The following is a 15,972-nucleotide window of genomic DNA, read 5'->3' on the forward strand; positions in this document are numbered from 1 at the left end:
ATAAGTGAAGATGCCATCCCTCAGAATCGTCTGGAAGTTCCATCTTTCTCAGGGATATTGCCTCAGTTAGTTAGTGGATAGCCTGAGTTTGGAGTAAGAACACCAAGTTTTCTAATGCAGTTTGGTCTGTAAGACAAAACAAGATTGACACTGAGCAGGTTACCTCTGCTTCCTCTCCTATAAAGTATAAAATTAGAAATATACAATATAAAATTGATTCAGTAAGTCAATTATAAAGTTGCTAGCACAGGAGAGGGTACACTAAAATTTCTATGTGTGTAGAACTGAACTTTCGTTTTGACTTTAAAAGTTATTGCTTAGTCATAATTCAGAATAACACATGCCCCAATTTAATAAATATGATTAAGTAGTTTTTAGTTATTCACCATTTTGGGTAATAATCCTTAATGTCTAATTCTAGTACATTCTATCACCTACTCTTCATTCGTGGTAGCTATTAATTTACTTGATGCCTCTACAGAGTTACCCTTTCTCTTCACTGAAGAAATATTGAATCTTACATGTGCCTTTTCTCACTTAACATGATGGTTTCAAATGTCATCCATGTTATATGTGCATAGGATTCCAGTTTTTTCCAAGAGTGGATCTCATTTCATTGCGTGGAAATATCATTTTTATTTACCATTTTATTGGTAGATATTTGATATGTCCCAACATTTGATTTAATGATTAAGTGATAAGTTACTATTATTAAATAAATTAATTTAATATAATGTGTACTGCTCTAAGCTGTCATGTACAGATGTTTGTGTGAACCAGTTTTTAAGTTTCTTGAGAATATATCTGGTGATATTAAAAGAACCTCACTTAAAATATTTATGTGATTCAGTATATGTGGAGCTCAAAAATTAATTTACTCTATTAGTAATAATTTTTGTTTCAAAGTATGTTTCAGGTTTTAAAATAACTATATCTTATTATAATGGAGTTCTGAGGTTGGTAGGCGAAATTCTTCCATAAGAATGAAATGAGTTCCCATATTTTCTGAAGGTATGATCTACCTTGAGGATAGTCATTTGTGCACATAATTTAAAATTTTCATGCTAGACTTGTGCGCATTCATGTGTCCTTGAAGTTTGTGCTGCTGTCACGCTTGGCTTACTCTTGCCCTACTCTTCTCTCTGTTGAACAGGTTTTACACCCATACATGCTGATATAATCACAAGTCACCTGTATCTGCCCTCCTTAGAAACATCTCTACCCAAAGTCTGCTATCATGAATCTTGTGTTAGTCTTTCCCCTTCTTATTTGCAGTTTTTTAAAAAATGGGCTTTACAAGTTCTGAGAGAAAAGCACTCTCAAAATGGGGCTTTGAGTAGAAACAAGATCTATGGTCAAATGAACTTTTTGACAGAATATTCTGTATGTCTCTTAGAGATCATCATTAATTTCAGTATTTTCAAAGTTTTTATCTGTTCTTCCGTAAATGCACATGTTAAGTTTTATGCAGGAGGAGATTTTTACTTTCTTCTTTGTTAAGACCACACTGTGTTTTAAGCATCTTTTTCTTAGAATATGCTTTGAAAAATTCACTTACCTTAACTTTTTCCTCATATGAAACATAACAAATTTCAATTTGAATGAATAATGTGGAGGATGGTAAGATCAAGAAAGGATAGGAAGATGAACTTCAAGCAAACACAGAGTATTGAACTGGTTTGCCATGTGTAAGGAGGAGTTTAATGTAGTGGTGTTTGCAGCTTTGTGCCTGTGTACTATCACCCATGTGTGTGATGATCCAAGTGATTGTAACTGTGTGCCTTGTATTAGCAGCCATGCATGAGGTGACACTACGTATTTCTAATCTGCTCATCTTTCACTGGTCACAGGATTCTCACGTTTCAGTAGCTTCCAGCTTCCAGTGTTTAGTCATAATTTAGTTAATATAAGATGTACAATCTTGTAATACCCAGTCTTTTTTTTTTTTTTTAATTTTTCAATTAAAGTTTTGCCAATGAGGCATCTTTATTGGGATACAAAGCTAAGTTTGTTTGTAGCTCTCAGGTCGTTCACTACAGTTAAACTTACTGGAAGTAAAAGAAGTTTTGCTTTGTAATGGGGCTTCTCTATAAACAAGCTGTTACTGGCTGCAGCTTGTGTTCATCTGTAGATTCACAGATTTATTTCTCTCACAGGACCTCATGTTATTTCTGCTACAAGTTTGTTATGATTTTGTTTTTTACTATGATGAATGTCATAATATCTTATATAAGTGTGTGTGTGTGTGTGTGTGTGTGTGTGTGTGTGTGTGTGTGTGTGACCGTGCATTCACACACATGCACACCTAAGTGACATACAATTAAAATTCAAAGGGAAATAACATGTTGATGTTATTCGGGCTTCTGAAAAGTACACTTAAAGAGATACATACATTTATTTAAGTTACTAGTAAATATTCGGATTCAGTGAGAGAATCTTTAGATGAGACTTTCCTCTACTATGATAACTACAATTTGATTCATCTCTCACTAACCAAACAATCTTCTGATTCCAAATCAAGATTGTTTATCAAAAGACATTAAGTCATTGTCATGTAGAGAAACAAAATTATTCTAGATATTAGAGACACAGATTATGTGTGAAATGAAGGCTATGAAGTTTTCATAAATACAGAAAACTATATTTCTATGACTTCATCAAGATAGTGAGACATAAACTGGATTGCTTCTACAGAAATCTTTCTTGAGGCCACTGTGATGGGTGATTCTGGTAAAGGCAATCAGCCCAAGTCTGATGATCTGTGTGTGACCCCCTTGACCAACATGATGGAAGAACCAACTCCCCGAAGTTCATTGCCCTTCACATGTGACATGCATTCTCTGCTGTTCTCTTTTGGTCTCCATGTGCACTGCACTCACATGTACAAACCAACATACAATCATTCATATAACCACATATAAAATAATTCTGACAACTGCATGCCTTTAATTCCAGCACTCAGGAATCAAAGCTGGTGAATCTCTCAGAGGTCAAAACCAGCTTCATTTGCATAGTGAATTCCAGGTTACCCTTGGCTACAAAATGAGCCTTGTCTTTAAAAAAAAAAAAAAAAAAAAAAAAAAAAAAGTTGAAAAGCAGGAAACCTGAGAAAAATTTTCATATAAATAGCTAAAACTGGCCATCACTGGAAAATAGCAGAAAAATATCTTTATTTGCTTATTTCTCTTTAAAGGCCCTAAAACTGATAAAACATAAAAGCACAGTCACATTAGTTTTCTGAAACTTCTATGAAATTTGATAACAAAATTCTGATTTAACATGCATTTTGTAATTTGTATATTCTATGAAAGTGTTCCAAATAACAAAATTGTCTTTTAATGTAATTTAAGTTGGAGTTATTGTTGCTCAAAATTGTACTTAGCAAGAATAGAGGAAGAACTCAGTAACAGATTGTGTGTTGAATGTGTATAAAAAGCCTGTGTTCACCTAGCATCCTCTCAGTCCTATTGCTATTTAGTGTGTAGTATTCCCTTAAAATAGGCCTAAACTATGCCCCTGAGTGCTGATTAGCCACTGGTAGTCTTCTGCTGGTAGACGTAGGCTCCAAAGATTGGATAACTGTTTGCCAAATGACTTACTAATCTCTCCTAACCACTTTAAAATATTATTAACTATAATCTAGTTGTAAGTTAACTCTAAATTCTATCTAATAACTTTTTTTTAAAGTTCACATTTATTAAAAAAAAAAGGATAAGAAAACAAAGTATTACCCATCCAAGACCCTTGAATATTTTTGTTGATTCTGCAGTGTTCTAATTCTAGGATTTACAGTAAAAGAGGGATGTTTCAAGTTTGGAGAGGAACAATCATAGAGCCACAAGAATAACAAGTCCTATAAGTCAAAGCACAGAGGCTCTGTGATATTTTCACCCTAGAGCATAGAAAGTACCAAAGAGATAAATATTCTAGATGCTTCATTTAAAACATTTGCTCCACTTCACCTCTTCCCAGAAAACATATATTAACCATCTGGAATCTGGATGATTTGGGATTTATTGACTCATTTATTGCCACTTATGATAATGTTTATAAATGATTAGCAAGAAATTATGAAATGATATTCAGTTGTATCAAATAATAAAGAAACTATTTCTAAATATTTGATCTCAGCATACAGAATGAATAAACCAAAGTTTGATCTAGAAGCCAATTCTAGAGCTATATGCTTTTTCAATGGCTTTATTTATAGAGAATTGGATATTTACATTGATGGTGTTATTTCAATTGAGTTAGCTAAAATGCCACAAAAATGTATGACATTTTTAAAATCATAGTAGGCAGAAAGCTTACAAATACAATGCTGTATCTGGACTCTTTGTTATTATGAAATTTATTTTTATTTCTTAACAGTAAAGAGATTGGTCATCAGCAACTGATCACTTTACACTTTCTACAAAGGTATTTTCCCTCTTTTGTCATATATCATAATCTTCCTTTTCATTGAGGGAAAAATATCATCAAAGATATGTTACAGCCTCTTGAATGGTCTTAGCTGTATAAGGCACAAGTCCAGTGTCACAGCTTCATGACCAGAGGGCAATGGAAACTCTTTGACATATGGTAAATACTATGATGTGTGCTAAACGCAGAGAAATAGGGAAGTCTGTTGGAAAAAAAAAAAAACACAAGAGGGGGAATGAGAGAGAACACATGCTTTCCACAACCCTGTTGTTGGCTTCACAAACCCAAGCTGGATTCTGTAAGGACTTATTGAAACCTTCCCAACCTTTCAGATCTCCCAACGGAAGTAGACTCCCGTATTCTTCTCTGAACCATTCCCCAGAGAATGATCTCACAAAGTCAAGTCACATGCTTTAATTGCAGACCTCACCTGAGACTTTCTTCCTGTGTCATCACATATGTTTGGAAATCTTCTGAGAGAGTTGTGATCATTGGAGATAACCTATTTGCATATACTATGAGTAAGCATGCATTTGGAAATTTGAAGCCTTGTAAAAGACAACCTGATCAAGGTGGGAGTTTTCTTCCTCAGCTATATTGCTGGCAGAAAATTAAAGAGTTGTAGTCTTTTAAAAAGCTATCCTGGAAAGTAAATTAGCATTAAAGACACTCTAGCTTTGTCTCAGTATACTTATCTGCACGACTCTACCATGCTAACCAAACATTAACAGCACAAAAAATATGAATAAGAGTATTTTGATAATGTCTATTAAAACATTGCCAATCTTTATAATGTTTAGCAAAGCATCAAGAGGAATCTATGGGTAATTATGTTTTAGTATTGCAGAATAAAAAATATGCAGAAATTTATAGGCACATTCTTTAAAAACAAAAGATGACTATGACTTATATGTGTCTTGATGTGGTTTATAAAACTAGATAAATGTAACAGGAAGCTATGAATAATAAAGTCATGATTATGAATTTAGTGATAAGAGGAAATATGTTTAAAACAAAGTAGTTTTTATACATTATATATATGTATATATACCTGGATGTAAGAAAGGACAAAATTATGTATATACACACATATATACATATGCATATATTATGTAGGTATATATACACACATACACTCACATGTATATGTGAGTGGTATTAAGAATCAAAACCAGATTCTCTAACAACTTCTACCCATAAGTAAAGGAGGTAAACGAGAAGAAAGAAAAAAGATTGACTTTATTAGTAACCCTCCTCCCTAATCACTTAGGGGCCTATAAAAACTGCAGTCAACAAAGAAGGACTTTTTTTCCTAACTTCAAAAGTAATGTAGGATATGTGTCTAGAGTAGAGTTTCAACAAAACAGTCTATAAAATCGATTTCAAGACTCCTCTTACCACTTCCCTGTACTGGGCTATTCAAGTCCTACCTATAACTTCTCACTTCCTCTTTCTTCTGACCTGAGCCAACTGTGGAAGTCAATGATTCAGTTGTGTTTCCAGATGTAGGAGACTGTGATATGAAATGAACTCTCCCATGACTTGTAAAGATGGGATGCTTCAAACTGAAAAATTCACACTGAACGTGTGAAGCATCTTGAGAAATTGATACAAGCTTGGGCTATCTCTATCACATTTGTGACTATCTAACTTTATCTATTTCTATTCTAGACAGTTAGCTGTGATGTTTGTTAGCCATTTTCCTTAAGAGTGGTGTTTACAAATCAGTGAGGTTCTTTGTTGTTGTTGTTGTTTTCTTTTTTGTATGGGTTAGGAAAGAAAATGAAAATGATGGAACTATGAAAGAGAAAAGAAACAAGGATTTGAGAGGTTATGAACATATACATCTTGAGAAAATTTTTTCTTAAGACATAGCTTTCTCCTTTTAGGATACTCTGAATATAGCATATGAAGGAATGAACACACTGGTCCCATCGCTTTGCACTTAGGTAAAATGAAAATGTATATGTAACAAGAAAGTTAGGTATGAATTAGACTCAAAACAATTATACTGATTGACACTGTTCTTTGAAAAGGTTAATTTTGTGTTTGCTGATCCATCTTCCATCTTAACAATAATTTTTAAACTGAGTTTCAAAACTCATTCACCTTAAGGGCTGCTGTATAAATTGCATAGCGTCTCTGGCTTCTGAAACATTTCTAAAATCTATAAGCAAACTTAGTCAACATCATCCTCTTCTTTCTTTCTTTCTTTCTTTCTTTCTTTCTTTCTTTCTTTCTTTCCTCCCTCCCTCCCTCACCACTTTCTTTCTTTCTTTTTCTGTTTTTTGACATAGAGTTTCTCTGTGTAGCCTTGGCTGTCCTGGAACTTGCTCTGTAGATCAGTCTCGAGCTCACAGAGATCCCCATGTCTCTGCCCCCCAAGTGTTGGGATTAAAGGATCTGGTCACCACTGTATGTCACCTTTTTTTTTCTTGTTAGAAAACAAAAACCCTGCTTGATTAAATAATTATACCTATCCAAAAATACAATGTGATATTTTGACAGGCAAGCAATATGCAGTAATCAAACAGGGAATTATCAATTCTGTACGTCCACTCTTCCACTCTTACAAGGTGTTATTTTCCAGTAGCTGCGACTGGCAGTTTGGGAAGTTCTCGAATTATGTTATGATTTCTTCAAAGAAACAGATGTGCTTTTGGTGAAGGGAGCTGTGTAGGTTAAGAAATAAGCCATATAGTCAGTGCCTGCATTGCAGTGGAGAACCATGCACTTATTAAAGTGTATGTTTCATGGGTCAGGGTTTTTGTTTATCACCAAATAATTTTTCCCTCATTGCCCTGCTGTTCCTCATAGCTCACAGAGGAAAACATCTAAAGGAACAGCCTGAATGAAGAAATCTGTTTCAGAATTCATTCTCAGCCAATTTTGCATCAACTTTCAAGTAGGCTACAAAGATTATAGAAAAGAATTCTCTGTGGCCTGAGGAATTTACAGCTATCCTTACTCCCTTTCAGCTATTTATCAGCAATATAAGGTTTCACAAACAGTTGTCTGTAGCCAATATGTTCTGAATTCCTTGGTGAAAAGACAACATGCCAAAAAAAAAAAAAAAAAAAAAAAGCTTGCAGAGAGCAGATGAGAGGCAAAATGTGCCATTTTTCTTGTGGATACAACCTGACATATGGGAGGTTTGACTTCGTTTTTTGAAACCACAAGTATGTGTTCTAAAGCTTAGGTCCTGATGCTCTTGCTTGTGCTCCACCGAGTGGTATCTAGGAGCATCAATGTCTCTGAAGCTCTATTTTTTTTTTTTTTTAATATTTGCTAAGATTGACTAGACCTTTCTGAACATGTCAGAGAACAAGTTTGTGTCCAGGTCACAAGAAGGCTGAAAATCTTGCTGATGTCACTGCAGGAAGTGACACACCTGCAGTGCTGAGTCTCTTCTGATTCGTTTTGCTTCGGTGGAGAGGCTGATGACTTAAACCAAACTCATATCAAAAGAGGCTTGTATCTTAGCAGTTCTGAAGTTATTTTTAAACCTTGGAATCTTTTAATAATTCATACTTCCAGATACCAAGTTTTCTCTTTTGGGGGTAGGAGGAGCCTCAAGCTCTGGGCTCGTATTAGCTCTTCCTCTGGTTGGGTTATCTGTTTTCTGAATCGTAAAGCTGTCATGGCAAAACCTAGAAATCTCTTTAGAGATGCATATTTGGCTGTGTGTGCATGTGCTATCCAACAGATGTCTGGATAGTTAGAATCCCTTGAGAGCATTGTAACGTGTGGTTTTAGTTACAGTAAGTAATCTAAACTTTTCCCCCTTTGGTCTTGCTTTTCTCAGTTCTGTGAGAAAGCCTGTAGTTTGTAGAGGATTTACAGAAGAATGTTTCCTTTCATTCTTCCTTCTTTCGTTAATTTTTATTCCTTGTTTTAGATGTCTTTATATCGGCTTTTGAAATGAGTTTTCTGGATTGCTAAGCAGTATCTACAGTCTATATCATTATCCCAAGATCTTATCCTCCAAGAGATGCTCAATCACATTGATGCTCAGGTTTAGAACCCAATATATACCTATTACGACAAAAAGAAACTACCAATCACTATGCTACGTAATTTATATTTGTCCTCAGTTCAGTTTTGTAATGATTGTCTCACATTTGTGATACTTTAACTACCTGCCATATTTCTGTCCAGCTGGACACTGGAACAGATGCCAAACGCAAAGACTGAAGGGCCCTTCACAGCAGAGTTTGTGGTTTTGGAGAAAGGAAGGCTTTAAGAGGGTAGATTGACTACTGTGGTTTGTTGTCTGGGGCTGGGAAAAAAAAGAGCAATGGGAAACACCTGGCAGTAAATGACTTGTTACCTACAATGTTTGCCTCAGGTATGCAGGTGTTGCCCTTATTACCTTAATGTAGTAAATTATGGTCTAAAAGCGAATTCAGGTTTGGTGGGTTTTGCATGTCTACTTTTATTTTGAATCTGAACTTAAAGTCGTCTTGACAAGTTCAGGCACTTTCCACCTCATTGTTCCTGACAGTACTGTTTCTGTGGAGATTTTAAGTAGACTCTTAATGTGCCCCCAGAAAATGTCTCTATAAGTGGAAAAGCCTTCTTTTGCTAGCAAGCTCTTTATCTCCACTGTGAGGCATCATTTGTTATGAATGTGCAAGAGTTGTAAGCATGCGATGATAATTGTTACTGATTTGTCATAGGAATAAATTTAACTTTATATTTTGTTTAAGAGGAATGCATCTTTTTTAAGAGCTTTAAAACATTGTCAATCATTTATGTATTAAGTATGAAACCAAATAATCAAACAGACAAAACTGCTTATAACATGTAAAAAATACTCATATCTAATGCACAAAAAATGCACAGAAATCAAGGCGAGCCTTAATCTTTGACTTTAGTCAAAGGTAAAGCACAAAATTTGGTCAAAGATAAAATTGAATGAAAATCATATCATGGTTTCCATATTCATTAGTAGTGAAATAATGCAAGTACCAACAATTAGACATGCTGAATCTATAATGATAACAATAAATATTAAAAAGATAAGTGTTACAGTCATCATGAGCAAATTTAGGCACCACAATTAGATGAGCCAGTATAACTGACGGTATACGTGGCATCAGCTATAATACAAATATGTTTGCAAGGAGTTTGTACGCTTATGTATATGTTTGTGCATGTGCATATGTATGTGTTATGTCCATATGTAGGCAAGTTATGTACATCTGTTGAGGATTGGCACACTGTCGAATAAAATAAAGAGATGTTTGCAGATAATGCTTCCCAAGATAACACTGCTGCTGCACTAATCTGCACCATAGTATAAACAGTAGTGATTACTCAGAGATCCTAAATCTACTTTAAATACATTAAGCACATGGGTGGAAGAGAATATTAGACTCTTTTGCTCTCTAAATACTATTTATAATGATTTGAAAATAATTATTTTGTGATGTTTTGAAATTAAAACAATTTGTTGTAGAAGTTACAAAAGAAGTATGGTGGTTAGACATGGGCTGTTTTCTTTTTCACCTGAAATTACGTTTCAGTTGAGCAACTGGTTAGCTAGTGCTTATATTCTTCATCCCCCCTCAAAGTAGATAGTAAGATGCTATGCTCACATGGACCTTATTTAGAGAGCTGTGACCTGATTCCTCATGTCTCAGGCAAGCAGATGCAGTTGTGTTATCATTTGCAGTGTTAGGCTTAGAAAGTCGTGGAAATGCCCATGACTATCTCCTGAACATTTCTGTGGTCATTTGTCATTCTGTCAAGTGGGGGAAGGTTAGGTGTTTGGCACAACATCCTATACAATGTTGTATGTATTTAAGTTTGTATTAAGTACTACTTACATTTAGCATAGCAGAGCAGGGTATTTATTTTTAAATACAGGAATAAGTTACCAGCTTGTTATTCTAACAGAGGGTGTTCTTATGTGAATACTGGAATGTAAACTCTTAATAGCTGGATATGAACAGTTTATACTTATCAAGTACTTTCTTTTTAAGGTCAAAATATGTTTTCCTCACACTCTTGGGTTTTAGGTCTCATTTTTCTCCTCTTTTCGGCAGTATGTTTCTCATTGTACAGTTCCTTCTTTTATCTCTAGAATAAAAGAAAAATTGGAAGCATATTTGACTTAAAGAGGTGTGGTGGATGCCATTTTCAGATGATCATGCTTCCTTAGAAGTGGGACATGTGGCCATCAGAGTTCTAGAAACCTGGCCCTGCAGCTGTATAAGACTTTCCCTTTGGTGTGTTGCTTGTGACTTCTTCCTCATAGTAGAAAGTGATGCCTTATTTATTCTGTCTGTTCTTTTAAATATTTAACCCTTTCAAACATTGGAGTTTCCTTCCTCCTTCTTCAAGACCACACCTCGTTTAGTATGCACCCAACTCTGTGTTCTCATTTTTAAAAATCCTATTGAGGTCTGCTACTGCTACCTTTATCCTCTGAGATGTCTGGTCATGCTCTGAAGTGTGTTAGATCTACCAGGAGACACACTGATAAGAAAGCTAACTGCCTAGGCAGCTATCAATTGCAGTAGCTCCTCAGCTAGGGTGGAACTTCACGGCTCTAGTTATTCCTCCAAGTTACTCAGGTTATTCCTTCATCTTCTTGGTAGGATTTAACTCTTAGGTCTAAAAGGTATGCAACCATCTAATTAGTAGGTTGCAGTCTGACTTTTGTTGTTGCTATAGCATTCCAATTCTGCCCAGTTTCAAATCTTCCCCTCCTCCACCTTTTTCTTTATCCATTCTCTATTGTTTATTAAACTTGCCTGCTAGCTTACCTTTTCATTTGTTCATTTAGACTTGTCCATGCTATCTTTTCTGTTGTAGGGTACAGGGTTGTAGTAGATTCAACGGAATCCCCTCTGAGCCAACTTCTGTGCCCTTGGGAGCTTCAGGATATATATACAGCTGCTTTTTTCATTCTTATATCAATAACCTTTGCCAGACACTGACCTGTGAGACTGTTGCCTCTTGAAATGTAGAGTATGGTTTTTCCCAGGAGTGGGGAAGTTGGCCCCAGTAACATCTTTCTAAGATTCTGTCAGTGCTATGATTTGGATGTTGGGGTCCTCTTCAAAGTTTGTGTTGAAATTTTAACTCTTAAGGTGCTGGTATTAGTGGAGCCTTTGGAGGATTGGTAAGTGACAGGGACTGAGTCCTCAGAAATGGGATCCATACTCTCCTGAAGGGCTTGAGAACACAAACACACGCATGCACACACACACACACACACACACACACACACACACACACACACACACACACACCACAAACCTTTCTGGTTTTGGATACAATGAGAGGGAATCACTATGAACTAGAAAGCAGGCTTTAATCCAGCACCAAATCTTTCGGTGTCTTGATCTTAGATCTGAGCCTGTACAATGGTGCTGCAGTAATCTTTGCTGTTAATCAGCTGCCCATTTGCAGCATTTGTTTGAACATCCTGAACAGACTGGCTGCCAGACTCACAGATTTGGAAATGAAAGCAAACTGTGATCCTCTTACGTGACCAGATTTCTCTCACATTTCTAATTATTCCAAGTTTGTTTGCTTGGGTACAGATATTTTTTCTTCTCTTCTGTGGTGATCAGGTGGTGTTGGTGTTGGAACTGAAGTGAGGAAATGTGTCTCTAAGCTTTTAGTTTCTTTCAGGCTCTTTTCCTAAGTGCATCTCACATTCAAACTCTAAAGTCAATAATGTGATATCTTTATTTCCTGGTTTACTTCTGATTTACAGTAAACAAGCAAAAGCCATGAGTCAAATGTTCTCTATTTTTAAAAAGTACACACTAGGGAAGTGGATGGGCTTGGAACAATTACATTATAAATAAACATAGATGAGTCCATTAGTTGATGTGACATTGCCTGTTACACCAATGCAATAGTCTAAAGCCTAACAGATACAAAATAATTATTATATTTTAGAAATAAATTTCAAGTCAATAATGTTGTTAAATTATCAAGAGAATCATTTGGTTACCCTTGATATCAATATATATATATATGTATATATATACATATACATATATATGTATATATATACATATATATATATATAAAATTTGGAAAGGAAAAATAAAAGTTGATTAGTATTTTTGTGAAACAATTTTGTGAGAGGCTGTTTATGTGAGAGTTAAATGTGGTTACTCTTCTCCTGCCATAACTTGCAGCCAACAGAGTTCACATAAGTACATATATGCTGTCATTAAGACTATAGTCTCTGTCATCAGAATTCCTCTTTATAAAACCTGCCTCTTTCATCCCTTTTTTGTCCCTTCCCCTAATTTCTGCATTGTTACTGAGTAACAACACACTCTTTAGAGCACTATTGAGAAGACCGAGTGAGTGACTTCAAGTAAAGTTCCCAGCATTTTGTGTAAATGTAAAGCTTGACATATATCCGAATTCAAAGAATGTTAGCTAGTCTTGTCCAAGTGCTTTTCCTTTTTCTTTCTACTAAAATATCTTATGGACTGAAGAATAAAATGAAAATGAATTTATTGACAGGAAGTAAACCTGGTGATTTCTGTCAGCCAGTGGAAGTATCCAAATATGTTAAGACCTAATATCATATAGATGTGATTGGCATCGGAGGGGCAAAAGATTCCAGTTAGGAACAAAGCTTGTGGCAGAAGATAGTCTGTTATTGTAAAGATTTTGGGGGAAATCGCACATGTATGTAGACCATGCTAGGATCATAATTAAAATTAACAATTTTGTCTTCCATAATTTTGTTGGGCAACAACTAAGTGATTAATTCTTAAGCAACCCAAATCACCAGTAGCAACTGTCTTTACTGGAAAAATAGCAGCCCTACTTTTGTGATGCAGTATAATAGTAAAGCTTTTGTCACTGTTCTTTTTCAAATGAGCTATATTTATTTTGAAGTTTGCAGAAAACGGTGGCTGGAAATTAAAAGGAAAGAGTTGATTTTTGTCTTTCCACTAAGGAGAAGCTAAACAATCAGGATCCAATAGCTATTCAATACCTGTGAAGTTGTAGAAGCATTGGCAGATGGATTGGATTTGTTAAATTATACTCTGGAGTGACACAGAGACATGGACCCAAATATTGAAGAGGTGCATTTATAATGAGAGAATGATTTCTGCTATTCTGGTTGAAAATTTGGGGTCCATCTTTAAGCAATTCCATACTTGGCTATGGCGAAACGTTTACATGATCTAAGGGAGTCATATATCTTTGCACATCAAACTAGGGATTGCCTTTATTTTAAAAGTTAAAAAAAAAAAAAAGAAAAGAAAAGAAACGGCTAACCACTTGCTGATTGCAGCAGTATTCATGAGTTGCAGTGCTGACATCCTATAGATTGGTGTAGTCTTCAGCTCTGAAAATACTGTGTCATCTAGAAGATGAGAGGTACTAATAATGAAAACAATATTTACGTCGTCAGCAAATTTTCAGTAAAGGTGGCTTAGATTATAGGAGTCACCCCACAGAGACTATGTCAGGTTGCAAATTATCTTACCCACAAAGCTATTTGAAAATGTGGAAAGCAAATCAGCGTGGCTGGCGATGCATCTCTGATCCTCTTGTTTCTTTTTCCTGCCACTTCTCCTTCTCTTTTATCCTCCTTTTCTTCTTCCTTGAAACTGCAGTAAAAGTGTATAGTAAGTGAAATTCCAGTGTTCTTAGAAAATAATAGCGAGACCATTCTTTTGGCACCCAGGGACAGTTACCTGTAGTCAATACTCTCATCCTTTGTGCTGGGAAGACTGTGCTTTGGAGTTCTCGTGTGTTTAAAAAAAAAAAAAAAACAGATTTATTTTATTCTTTCTCTATTCCTCTTTTCCACTTTCTGTTCTTCTGCTGGTAGCACTCCTCACTTGCTTCTTCTTTTCTTCACCCCTCCACTCCTTCCTCATTTCCCCTCAGAAAAAGGCAAACTTCTCAGGGATATCAGTCTAACATGGCATATCAAGTTGCAGGCAAGTGCATATCAGATATAAGACCAGGCACCTCCCCTCAAATTAAGGGTGGACCCATATTTGACCACGTCCCCTTGATGGGGAGGCCTGGTGGCACTCAGAGGAAGGCTAGCAGGCTACCAAGAAGAGACTTGATACCCTATGAGCATATACAGGGGGAGGAGGTTCCCCACAGTCACAGATGTACGGGAAGGGAGTAGGGGGAATGTGGGAGGGAGGGAGAAATGGGAGGGATGGGATAACAACTGAGATGTAATATGAATAAATTAATAAAATATTTAAAAAAAAAAAAAAGGGTGGACGAGATGACCTAGTGGAGGAAAAGGATTCCAGAATCAGGCAAAAAAAAAAAAAAAAAAAAAAAAAGTCAGTGAGAGGCCCCACTCCCATCATTAGGAGGCCAACAAGATGACCAAGCTCTACACTATAACATATATGCAGAGGACCTAAGTCAAACCCATGCAGGCTCCCTGATGGCCATTTCAGGCTCTGTGAGCCCCTATGAGCCTAGGTCAGTTAATTCTGTGGGCTTTCTTGAGGTGTCTTTGACCCTGCTGGCTCCTACAATCTGAGATGATTCTGTGTTTTTTTTTATTTATTGTCTGTCATGTTATGTTGTATTTGAAGGTTGTCTTCTTAACATCTACATGCAGTAACAGTGCTTGTAATGATATCATTTAGTAAAGATTATTTGATAGTTGAAGGAACAAGAAATGCAGTTACAGTAACAATTAAAATGTAAAACTATCCTGGATCATTGTTTTGTCATTGTTGTTGTTTTGTTTTCATTTTCCAGTTCCTAGCATTCAGCCCAGGCTGATAACACTTTTTAAACAAAGGGTCAAGGAAACAGTCTGATATCTTGTCACCCACATATAATTGTCATGTTTTCCTATGAAGGTTTTGGAGGCCTCACTTCACATTTTGATATCCAGAGTTTCACTCTCCCAAATTATGTCTCAAATATAAAATAAAGGTCACTGAAAGAGGCTATAAACATGATAACTACTTGATTGCCGCAATGGTGTCAGTTATAAGTACATCAAAATATTTAAATGAACATTCCGTGTGTGTGTGTGTGTGTGTGTGTGTGTGTGTGTGTGTGTGAGAGAGAGAGAGAGAGAGAGAGAGAGAGAGAGAGAGAGAGAGAGAGAGAGAGAGAGGAGAGAGAGAGAGGAGAGAGAGAGAGAGAAAGGAGAGAGGAGAGAGGGAGAGAGGAGAGAGAAGGAGGAGGAGGAAGAGGAGAGAGGGTTATATCTCAAAAACAGGAAAAAATTCACACAAAATGGAACTTGACTTCAAGTGAATCTGAGCAGCAACTGCCCCACTAATTGCCTGTATCAGAATTGGTTAAATGACCATAATAGACCCAAGTCACATTCATACTTTCTATCTATCCCTTTTAATACTTTTTAAAGGTTTTAATCCTTTTAAAACTTCCTATTTTACCTATCAGTTGGAATGCAGATGTGCCCATTTATGTGTTAAACTGAATTTAATCTCATCTGCTTGCCATGTTCCTTAGACTTTTCTGAGCCACTTTAAATTCATTATGAGAGAAGATGTTAAAAGAAGTAAATGAATAAACAGAGTGTAGGTCTGTACTAGT

The 15,972-nt window shown here is 35.9% G+C and overlaps 1 protein-coding gene across 5 annotated transcripts in view; it reads left to right on the forward strand.

The window, feature by feature from the left end:
* Positions 1–15,972, forward strand: part of Vgll3 (vestigial like family member 3) — a 41,767-nt gene that overhangs the window by 24,731 nt on the left and 1,064 nt on the right. The gene's annotated exons all lie outside the window — the stretch shown is intronic.

Source organism: Acomys russatus, chromosome 8 (genome assembly GCF_903995435.1).
Source record: "Acomys russatus chromosome 8, mAcoRus1.1, whole genome shotgun sequence".
NCBI lineage: Eukaryota > Metazoa > Chordata > Mammalia > Rodentia > Muridae > Acomys > Acomys russatus.